Source organism: Centruroides vittatus, unplaced genomic scaffold (assembly GCF_030686945.1).
Source record: "Centruroides vittatus isolate TY-2023 unplaced genomic scaffold, ASM3068694v2 contig_955, whole genome shotgun sequence".
NCBI lineage: Eukaryota > Metazoa > Arthropoda > Arachnida > Scorpiones > Buthidae > Centruroides > Centruroides vittatus.
Genome location: NW_027122634.1, coordinates 1,559,929 through 1,572,099, shown reverse-complemented (window position 1 = coordinate 1,572,099; position 12,171 = coordinate 1,559,929). Strand labels below are relative to the sequence as shown.

At 31.2% G+C, this 12,171-nt stretch overlaps 1 protein-coding gene across 1 annotated transcript in view; it reads left to right on the top strand.

The window, feature by feature from the left end:
- Positions 1–253: 253 nt before the first annotated feature.
- The window catches only part of rin (ras GTPase-activating protein-binding protein 2), a 68,171-nt gene continuing 56,253 nt past the window's right edge, over positions 254–12,171 (top strand). The window contains exon 1 of the mRNA XM_067282417.1: positions 254–465. The gene's annotated coding sequence lies outside the window, so the exon portion shown is untranslated. The remainder of the gene's footprint in view (positions 466–12,171) is intronic.

Genomic DNA, 12,171 nt, shown 5'->3' with positions numbered 1-12,171 from the left:
TACGCGTTAAACGTTTCAACAACATCTATTTAATTAAAATTAATCGTTGAATAATTTGATACGCAACAGCGCAACATATGATTTTAAAAAAATAAATTTTACAAAAAATCCGAATAAATATATTTTAAAAAATATTTTAATATTTTATTATTTTATAAGAAGTATTAAAACGAAAAAATAACACAGAATAAATTCATTTTACAATAAAACCTTATAAGGCAGACGATGGTCTGACATATGTGGATAGGGACGGGGTTCACCAACTAATAACAAAGTGCCAGTACCCATTAGCCATTGCGCGCTGTGAAATCCTGGCTGATGCAGATCGACTCTAAAGCAAGTCAGAATAAAAGAGAATTATTATTGTCTCCTTTAAAAAATCCCTTCTGCCGATCTCTACCAACGAAGAATTCAAGTTTTCCAGTGAAAAGATATTTTTCAAACTAACCAAATTCCTGTTTTCGGGTAAGTTGCATTAGGCTTAAGCACACCTTTTGTTTAGTGTGATTTATACAAGACGGTGTTTAAACCTTTACGTTTTTCTCCTTTCTCTAATGTTTTATTCGCTTTCTTTCGTCGTTTGTCGCCGGTATTCGTCCATATATAAACGATTGAATTCGAATTTATTAATGAAACCTTCCCAAATTTCTTATATACTCGTGCGTAAGACCATGCGTAAGGCCTATTTTGGATAAAGTGTGGTTCGTAAGGTTTTCATCCATTCTTAACATTCTTCTAACGCATTTATTTCTCTCTTAATAACTTAACTATTATTAATAATCAAGTATATTATTTCACTCGATCGTCATAAATCTGTATTCAAAGTTACACATGGGTCTTAATCTATTTCATATTTTTGTTCCATTTTTAGAAGTGAAAGCGATGGATTTATATATGGAATAGATGTTGAATTTGTAATATAAATATACTAATTTTTAAATATGTTTTTGGGTATAGAATGCATTGATTTTTTTTTAAGGCTATGATGGAACCTAAATAGTTTTTATATTAAAGCAGAAGGAATTATACTATAATGGTTAATTATTTAAATTCATGTAATTTAAAAATGTAAAATGTGATATCAAATTGAAGGAAATTAACAAAGAAATGTGAAGTTTGTATTCTTCATTTCAAAAAGTGATTTTTTTTAAATTTTTATACACCATGCTGAATATTTAGGTTTTAACTGTAATATGCAAGTTTTATAATTATAGAAATGTGAGAATTTATTCATATATAATCAATTTATAAATATATTAATTCTACGCATAGTTTTCCTTTGGAAAAATTGATTTTGATTGTGTTCCTTATTTCTGAACATTTTATTTATGATGTAATGGAAGTCTAATAAATAAAGAATTACAATTGAAAGTTAATTTTTATATATCTGTAAATATTGATTAAAAATACAATTTAGAAAAATATAAATTATTTTTATTAAATAATGATAAAATTATAAAAAATTAAATTAAAAAATGTATATATACAAATTTTACAATTTACAATGAACATCATGTACTGTTTCACATCCAAAAAATTGTCACACTGCTTACCTACTAACCCAAATCATTTCTCTGGCAAAATTAGAATTAGTAATGAATCCTCTTTAAAATTACAAATTGTAATGTGTATGAGCTGATGAATTAAAGTTAGAAAAATATTAAATGAAAATAATGTGAAGAAACGTGGACTATAAAGACGTGTTTTCGTACGAGGGAATATTAATTTTGAATGAAATGTACTGTATATTTATTCTGGATTTTTATATAATTGGTGGTGGTATTATGTATTCAGATAACTATATTGATTTGATTTTGAAATTTATTAACTTAAGATCATTCTGGTGTCCTATATCAACTGCTATCCAAACTATTTTCAGAGGACCATATTCTAATTTGTGTGACCCAATAAAGTAAGAACATTTGGAATAAGCAAAACAATGTTCTGAATTTATAATAATGATGAATTTAGTTGTCTACACATTGTAAATATTTGTATATTTTATTATCTTAATGCATCCATTTAGTTCAGTGTCATTATCTTTTTGATTTCATTTGAATAGAGTAAATTTGATTTTGAATGATTAAAATAGATTTTAATCTATCATCTATTTTAACTTTCTTGCATTCTTAATTCTATAACTATGTATGTTAACCTTTAAGATCTTATTCTTAATCTATGAACAGAAATTTTAAATTTAAGATTTAAATTTACTATCAGTACAGACTTTAATCTTAAAAAATCCAGAAATCTAAAATTTCAAATTAATTAAGACTGTATAAGAAATTTTAAAATGTTACTTTCTATTGATTTCTTATAATAATAAAAATGAAAAATATTTTATAATTAATATTGACTTTTAAAAATCTTTAATTTCTAAATGATTGCAGTTGAATATTTTTAAGCCTTACAGAATTCAGTATATTTCTTACTTTTAATTTCTGTAATAGTTAATATTAATATAGAATTTATAACAAACAAGGATGAACAATGTTTAATTGTTTCTATCATCAGAATATTGAATTTGTTCATTTAGTTAACAAGAAATTGTAGAAAACTAAATGTGTGATGTTTGTGATCGGAGTTACTATAAACTGCTGATATTTTTGTAACTTAAATAAAAATTCTAATAGTGGTTGAATAGAATGCACCCTGTACACTTAAGGTTTATGATGTGTTCCTTATTGAGAGTTTTTTTTAATATTTGATAAAAATTGTTTATGATCATATTAAGGTATAATTGTTTTAGAATGCAAACATTGTGTATTACCGAATCAATGCAATTTTTTTTAAATGTTGCTAAGAATTATTAATTTTACAAATTTTAGTTGAATCTAGTTACTTTTATACTATTTTTCTGCTAGAAAAACTAAACCCCATACATAGTTTTTCCAGCAAACAATTTATTGAGAAATATGAACATTTTTGGCTTATTTAAGAACTGCTTCAGGTCTAGCTGCTGAATTTCAATTTCTTTTGAGATTTCAAAATGGAATGTTTCAAGTGTTCTATGATTTATTACATATTTTGAACAAAATTAGCATTTAGCTTAATACACATCTTATTTTAAAAAATCTAGCAATGAGTTGCATAATTTTCCTGGCAAAAATACTCGATTATGTGTGGTGCCATCTGTTATGATTTTAAAAACTTTTTATATTATTAATTACAGTAGAGCATCGATTATCCGACCCCCGATTAACCGACCGCGTTCTAGTCAGCAGATTCAAATGTCCGCTAGTGATGTGGCGCTACAATATTTGGTCATGTCTTGGCTACTTTAATATTATTTTTGTTAAATTTTTGCATGTTTTAGCTGGCAGCACTGGCTCGACCATGAAAGGGAGGCCAGTATTTAAACCAGGCCTAATACACTATACTAATAATGTATTTTTTCATACTTTTCGGTTATCCGACCAACCCCAGTCCCCAATTAAGTCGGATAATCGATGCTCTACTGTATTATAAAATGACAGAAAGCTTCATTTTGAGGATAGAAATGAGTTTTACATTTTTTTTTCTTTTTTATAAATGTTAATAACAAGTAAAATCTCCATTAAGTCCATTCCCATTCGGGGTATGACACCTGATCCTCTCTATCTCTCCACCCTGTTGATCTTTAACCACCAAAATTTAGTAGCATCAATCTTCCTAATATACAAACTTCCCTGTAAAATTTCAGAAAATTCTGACAAAAACACAGGAGTTAAGCTCAAAGTGGGTGAACAAAATTGTGCCTTATACACACAAGCCCACAGATTTTTTTTGCATTTCTGAATGTTTTAAGATCCCAAGTCCAAAAATGTAAAATCTTTAGAGAGGTCATATTCTTAGTTGATCACTATACTTTTCTTCTTTTAACAGCTGTGAAAGTAAAATTAAATATGGATAATAATATACTAAAATATATATGTTGCAGGGATATGATAAAAGTGAGATGATCAATTTACTGAAGATGTTAAAATGACAATTCTATAGCCATTTCCCTAAAAAAATAAGTGATTTGATCAATCTCTAAACTGGTTTTGTGAAATGACAAAAAACGAATCAACAAAGTAAGACGTACTTATATGAAAAGATATAGATAACGCCAAGTTTGTTTATTTTTATTGAAACACGTAGATTTGTGGCACCTGGAGTTACAGAGGACGTTATTTTTTTACAGGCACATTTATTTGTTTTGCATTGTACTTTGAATTTTTCACAGGAACATTTCTTAAACCCTTGACCTCCGAATAAAGATAATTTTTCAGCAATTTCTTGCAAACTTAGCTATATCGATGGGATGGTTTCGGTAAATGTGGTTGTAGCTATTGGAAGAGCATTTCTAGGAAGCCAATCTTTTATAATGCCAGCTGAAGTACCAATTTGGTATAAACCATTTTTTTTAATCTAATACTATCACAGTAATATTTCCATCTAATGGACCTCTATCTACCTTACGTACATCAACCAAAACTGTGGAATTCACTAACACATTCTTAAATTTCTTCAATGAAAAATCTTCTATTTTTTCAGCTGATATTTTTAGGTATTTTGCGGCATGTTCCCTTCGATCTATAATTTTCTTTTCTTTTTGGCATAAGTAGCATAAAACTTTTGATTCATATCCTTCTCCTATGCTATTTCCACATATTGCATGTACTGTATTTTTACAAATGCTGCATGAATGGGCTCCAGTAGATTCTGTTCCACAAACAACACAATGTAGTTTTACTTCATTGTCAACTGCTCTGTTTTTGATTCTATTAACAGTACAGATGTTTTAACTGGCGGTACAGGTGTTGTAGAGTTGTAAACTGGTTCGAGCTGTGTTACTGATTCAGTTGCTAGTAGATCTTCTAAATTTGAAGTTGAAGCATTGTAGTTAATTAATTGTGTTGCTGGTAAATTCTTTGATGTCAAAGTGTTGTCACTATGTTGCTGTTTTAAGAAGCTGATCCAAGTCCTCTTCAGTAACAAGCTTCTCAAGCAACTCCTTTGAAATGAGTAGATTGGAGTCCTGTTTTTGGTTCTGTTCCAAATAAGACTTTGTAAGGTAATCGTTGAATGGTATGAAAGGAGCAATTTTTCTGAAACTGAACAAAGTAACAACCTGTAGCCCAATTATTTGTGTCACTGTCAATAAGCCAAGCACATAACATAGCTTTGACATCTTGATTTGATCACTCAACAGATTCTTGGCTTGCTGGATGTCTAGGCCTACCATTTACAATTTTACATGTTGGCCACAGGGATGTCAATTCTCGTATGACAGCAGCCGTAAACTCAGGGCCGTTGTCACTTTGCAATATATGAGGACAACCTACTTCTAGAAAGATTTTTAATAGCTCCATTTCTACTTCAGCTGCTCTTTTTGAAGTCAATGGCTGCAGAAAGCTGAATTTCGTCGCATGATCTTGGTAATGTAATAGCTATTTGTAATTTCTGTCTGGGGTTGACTGCAAGTCAACTAAATCCACTTGGCCACGATGGTTGAAATCACATGACACAATTGGGCAAATGACAGTTCCTTTTCATGGAAATTTTGTTTTTAGACTGATATACCATGCACAATTTCAAAAACTCCAGAACAACTGAAGTGGGTATAAAGTATCGCGATTTCAAACTATACAGCATTTTATCTCTGCCTCCATGGCCAGTTGACTGATGAGTTTCCCGAAGTATGTGATAAAATTCTTCTGCAGGCACTATTTTCACAACTGGATCGGAGTCAGACTTTCTCTTCAAAATCAAAGATTTTTTTAGTACCTACTTCCATTAGATCATATTTTTTCTGTAGTAATACTGTTTATTTGTCCGTTGAAACTAAAGTATTAGTGTGCTAATTTAAATTGTTTAATGGCTGTGATAGCTTCTATTCTTTTGCGAGTCCACAACGATTTTTCTTTATTGTGCCGCTCGCTCAAACATGTCCCGATAGTTTCATTGAACTGTTTTTCACACACAAATTCGGTTTGAGTCTGATTTTGTCCTGTATTCAAAGCCATTATTTTGATAATTGTACAAATTGCAAGGAAAATAAAATATAAATGCACGCGACTATCGTGACATAACGATTTGTGCAACTGTGTGTGCCAGAGGTTGCTGGCAACTAGCCTGTTGAAGGGATGTGAGGGGGCAGGTAACTAGTGCAAACAGTGCGTCAGTCTTTATTGTTAATGTTTGTTAAGTTATGGCAATGCAATACTTGGGCACTCTGCCTAGGGGGAGGTCTTTTAAGGGAAACTGGCTCCTATTTAGGTTTTCCAGATGTGGAGAAAACCTGGAAAACTCCATGTGGCCAGCCTGTCTGAATGAGGCGCGAACCCACGATCTAACTCCCACAGCTGATTGCAGAGACAGAGTTTATATTAAACATTTAACAGCCAAATGGCATCTAGACATTGGCTGGATGAGCTGCGGTTTAAAATGCGTTGCAAAGATGGTGGTCATCTATTTCTGAACGCCATCTAAAACGGATGTTGGTTCTTGCTTTCTTCGCTGTTACTTCCCTCTCTCAGGTGTTGTTTAACCAATCAGATCATTCGTTTAGATGTCAGAAAAGTGATTTGAACAACGTGTTCAAATCGTGCTGGAATTTTTCTGAAGCAGAAAAAAGTGTCCTTGTGGAAGTTATAAAAAATTATCCTGCAGTTGAGGAGAAAGGTTATTCTCGGGATGAAAAATATTGCATGGAAGATGATACAGAATGAATTTTCTTCGTCGTTTCCTTGTCGGTCTGCTTGCAGCAAGATCTTGTTCTTATTTGTTAAACAACACCTCATTCTTATTGTAAACATCTGTATCACTATACAAAAAACTTTTTAAATTTATTTAATGGTAGTTTGATAGATATCTGCACATAGGCTTACCATAATATTTTTTTCTCAAACCGGGACAATTTTGAGAAAATATTCACAACAGAAAATTAAGCCTACTAGGATAAGTACCTATGATAAGTTATTAATATTTATCACTAGTGTAAACTTTTTAAAAATTCTTTTACTTAAATCGGTACATTTAAAATATGAGAATACATTTGAGGATGTTCCTATTGCTTGCCTTATGTTTCACATATTTCAATTGATTTTTAATGTTTGAATTTCCACCATGAGTTACTGAAAATTCTGAAAAGCACAGTTTATATTTTACTTGGTCAATATGATAACAGCCTTTTTTTCAATCATCAGTAAAAAACGTGGTTTTTTTTTTTTTTGACATTTTAGAGATTAAATGAATTTAATGTACTGTACAGTACGAAATAATCGCAAATGCCAACCAGCAATTTGAACTCGACTAAGATATGACATGCGCAGCAATGACGTGGTCAGTGTATCAGTATTGACAACTCTAATTGAAACAGAATATCTAAAAAAAATGAAATAAAAATATCTGGATCTCATAGGCTACGTGCTATTATAAATTCTGTAAAAAAATAAAACATTAAATTCATTAGGCCATATGCTATAAATTTTGGGGAAAACATCTAGACAACATTAAAAGTACTTAGATCTAGGTACGAAGTATTTAGATTGGCAGCAATGAGTATAACAGAGGGGTAATTGCCAAATTGTCATTTTACTGGAGGCTGCACTATTTTTACTTCTTGTATATTTGGCAATTTTAAAATTTTACCAAATAACTGGGACAAAATGACAAACTGGCCAGGATGCTGGGACAACATCGTCAAACGGGACGTCTGGCCTATCTGCACACAGTAGAGACGTAAACTCCAATAAGATCACTGGCTACCCTCTGGAAGCTTCCAGTGGCATAAAATTGTAATTTCGTCAACAACTGTTGTTCAGTAGTTAACGACAATCTTCTTCGATCTAGATCAACGTTTCTCAAAGTGGGCGATAACGCCCCCTTGTGGGTGGTGAGTAAATCTAGGGGGCCTGGAGGCAGGGTACTGAACGGTGACCAAAGGCAAAAGTTGGGGTCACTGACAGCTGTTCCCTTTCCTCTGTTAAACGGATAAGAGGAAACATTGTGTTTAATGGTTTCCAGATGTTGAGAACAATGTACGGTAAGGGCAGAAAGTGTGAGATTCATAGAAAAGTTTTTCTAAGAATATTTCCAATCCTTTCTCACACAAGAGAAAATGAATTAGGGGACGTTGGGAATAACTTTATGGAACAAAGGGGGCGGTGGATCGAAAAAGTTTGAGAATCACTGATCTAGATGCTTAATTTTGTCATCAATAAGATTTAAAATACAAACAAATCCAGATTTAGAAAATCTATACTGAATTCGAAATTCATCTTCGGAACATCTTCCGATCTCATATTATCCTTTCTCTCTTTGTAATTGTCAAGATGAATAATTTTCTTGATTCGTCTCGTTTTCAAGATTTATTAAATGAACAATATCCATTATAACATAAATGTTGCGACCAACAAATGAATATGGCGACTTCTACTCAAATAAAATGGTGTCTAAACCTGCTATCAAGGGAGTCTAGAAAGTAGGTCAAATAACTTTCTTCTAATTGCTGTTTAAACTAGGGCAAGTGAGAAATGTCGTCTCTGCAATGAAATTTTTTCTGAACCGTGGTCTACACGATCTCTAAACTGTCATCGGCGTTTAAATGTTGTCTGCAATCGGCTGCCAGTGTTCAGGGTATGAAGACCGCTTGGCCACTGGTGGGCCTATTGGTAACGTAATCCCCTTTTAACATTGCTTTAAATATTTCTAGCATCTTTAATTCTCTTATTCAGTATTCTTTGAAGTTTTGTACTGTTAAAAATAATTTTGTCTTTATATTTATGATTGATAGATTTTTTTCTTCTCACTAAATTACTTGCAGTAAATATTATTAATTAGTGTTAGTAAGAAATAAGTACAAAACTTAAATCATGAGTAATAATAGAATTCCACTTTACAGAAATTCTTAAAGCTAATTTTTCTGACAAAATTTTATAATGATATATCTAGAAATTTTAAATGAAAAGAAATGATATTCATATAACAATCATAATATAAGAAATTTTCAGTAGTTATTTCTCTCAGCAATGTAGAATGTAAGTACTAAAATCTGTCATGCTGGAAGAAAATATATATGACAACTTGAAAGAACCTTAAAAGTACCAGTACCTCCACTAACAAATTTTAATACACTTAAATGTTTGTCTATATTCTTTTGATCTATAAATAAATATCTGCATCAGGTCTCATTAATGTTCCAAATTGGAATGCTAGGCATAACATGATGTATTTTGAATATTCCAAATATATTCAAATATGTCAAAATATATGACTACAAAAAAATAACACAAATGAGTGTTGGGCAACTGCAATAATAATGTTTAAAACAAAAGTACTTGAACTTGTATAACATACACAAATAAAACATATACAAATGTGGGGATTTGTCCACATGTGAAGAACTTGGATTGTCATAGAAAATATGTCATGCACAAGAGACATTTATTTCATCTTTGAAATTGGTGCAAACATCCTTTTTTTTCAGTTTTGAAAAAAAGATGGTTTGCAGAATACATGGTTTATATAAAGTTGTATATAATAGATTCCAGAAAGATCTTGAATATATTAGTTCTTCCAAATGTTCCCTAGACAAGAGATTTGTGAAACATAGATATGAAATAACTAATAAGAAGCTCACCAGGAAGTGTGTAAGGGAGGTTTGGATCAAATTCAAAGATGAAATAAATGTCTCTCATACTGTATGTGGGAAATTTTCTATGGCAATCCAAGTTCAACATGTGTTCTAAATCCCCACATTTTATATTATCCATGTGTTGTACAAGAGCAAGTATTTTTGTTTTAAACATTATTATTGCAGTTGCCTAATACTTATTTGTACTGGTATTATTTCTTTTTAATCCTATATCTTGATATATTGAACTATATTGAATATTCAAAATATGTTATGTTCTGCCTAGCATTTCAATTTAGATTATTAATGAGACCTGATGCAGATCTTATTTATAGATAAAAAATGTTTGTCTATATTTTAAGTATATTAAAATTTGTTGTTTGAGATATTTTTAAGGTTCTTTCAATGAGTTGTGTTGTAAAATGTAGGTAATGGTAGCAACTGTGCTTTCTATAAATTTCTGAACAATTAATACAAAATAGTAGTTGAATTATTTTTGAAAGAGGGCAAATGCAAATGAAGTTGCTTGTGCTTTGTTTGATTTGGTCCTATTCATTAGAATACTAGTAGTGAGTTAATATAAAACAATGATAGAATTGAATAATTTGTAATCAGTGTTTTGTGATGTGTTTGAAAATAAATGCTAATGGATGAAAATGATAATGATACATTGGTATTATTGAAAAAAAGACAATACATATGGAGTCATATGCAAATGTTTTTGGACATATTAAATATCCATCTTGAGACGAACACACCAAATTAGCCTATATTACCACTCACAGGTCTTTCTACACACATCTTTCTTATCCTATTTGTTACTTACTCATATCAGTGGAATCAAGGTGGTATTGGAAAGTTACAGAATGGCCTATAAACAGTTACAGGATTATCTTATTCAAATCTGACTGCTATTCCCTTGGGAGCATATACAGCAATCCATGCCTCAATTCAGACCTTGCTGAAGTGTGCTAATACCACCTGCAATTCAGTTGGACTTTGTCAATGATCTTAATGCTTCACCCTTTCAGCATCAATTTAATTTTGGGGATTGTCAGGTGAATAGAGAGGGCATGGGACAATTACAATTTTTTTTCTGCCAAAAACCGTTACATTTAATGAAATGTGAACGGGTATGTTATGATGCAACAGCCAATTGTTGCTGTGTCACAGTTCTAGTCTTTTTGTCATACATCTCTCAAGTGCTTCAAAATATTGCATTTAAAGTCAAAATTGACTATCATACCAGAAGGAACAACTTCTTTGTGACCAATGTCCTTAATGTTGGACAAAGAGGATGGTTTGAAATGTGCATGTCACTCAAAAACCTGTATTTTTTGTCCTAGCAAATGATCACTGGAAGTTATTTCCAGTGATCATTTGCTGAAGCATTTTGGGGTCTTGGTGATAATTTCCCAAGCTTGACACACAATTTGATGGATGCATATTGCTTAAATTTGTCAGACACTGTCAAAATTTCAGAATGATCCTGACAGTAATTCACAAAACCATGTGTAATGATTGAATGAATGTTCACACACTGATTTTCACTTGGTATGTTGACAGAGCAGGCCTAGAAGTGGTGACTTACCAGCACACATTCAGTTGAATCATAGTCATGCCAGTGACAGTCCTGGAACTTTCTGTTACCATCTTGTACTGTAGAGAAGTTCATGTCAAGAGCTATTTATTTAAGGATTTGATTATAAAATACAAACTTTGAAAAATTTAGTATTTTTAATATCAGTTTTTTGTGATTGCTTAATTAGTTTTGATGCTCTCCTCTGAATGAGATAAGAAATTATTTATCTTTATTCCATGCTGGTTTGGAATAATGCTTATCATGTATATCATTTTTATCTGTAAGCCAGTGCCTGTTCCAGTGCTTTTGCCAGCACCTGTTTTCACTAGATAAAAGTAGTCAAACCCCCCAAAGAAGGTATGGATGGATGCAAGCAAGACATCTGTATGTCACCAGTTCTTTCTTTAGAAATGATTTATAATTTTAATTGGATGTGTGTGGGGGGCACAATTTTGTTCATTCTGTTTGAAGCTTAATAACTGCTTTTTGTTGAAAAATTCTGAAATTTTGCTGGGAGGTTTGTTTATTAGAGGGATTGATGCTATTAAATTTTAGTGGTTAAAGGTCGAGGGGTGGGAGATAATGGGGGTTGTGTGTAGGTCGGACTTAATGATAATTTTTACTCATTATTAGCATTTATAATTTTTTTATAAATTCCATTCCTACTCTTAAAATTAAGCTTTTTGTCATTTTATAATAGTTAAAAACGTAAAAAGTTTTTAAACAAAATATCATAACAGATGGAGCCACTAACCAAATGTTGCCAGGAAAGTTAAGCAACTCATTGCTGGATTTTTTTAAGACATTTGAATGCATATATTTAACATACTGAAAACAATGTTTCTTTTTAATTGTAAATGAGGAAAGATAGCAAACTTTCTTATTTCTTTATTATTATAATTTTTCAAAAATGTTTTTTGATAAATACCCAAAGTAAATTTTTATCAGTATTGTACATTTTATCTGAGATAATTATATCAAATGAAGT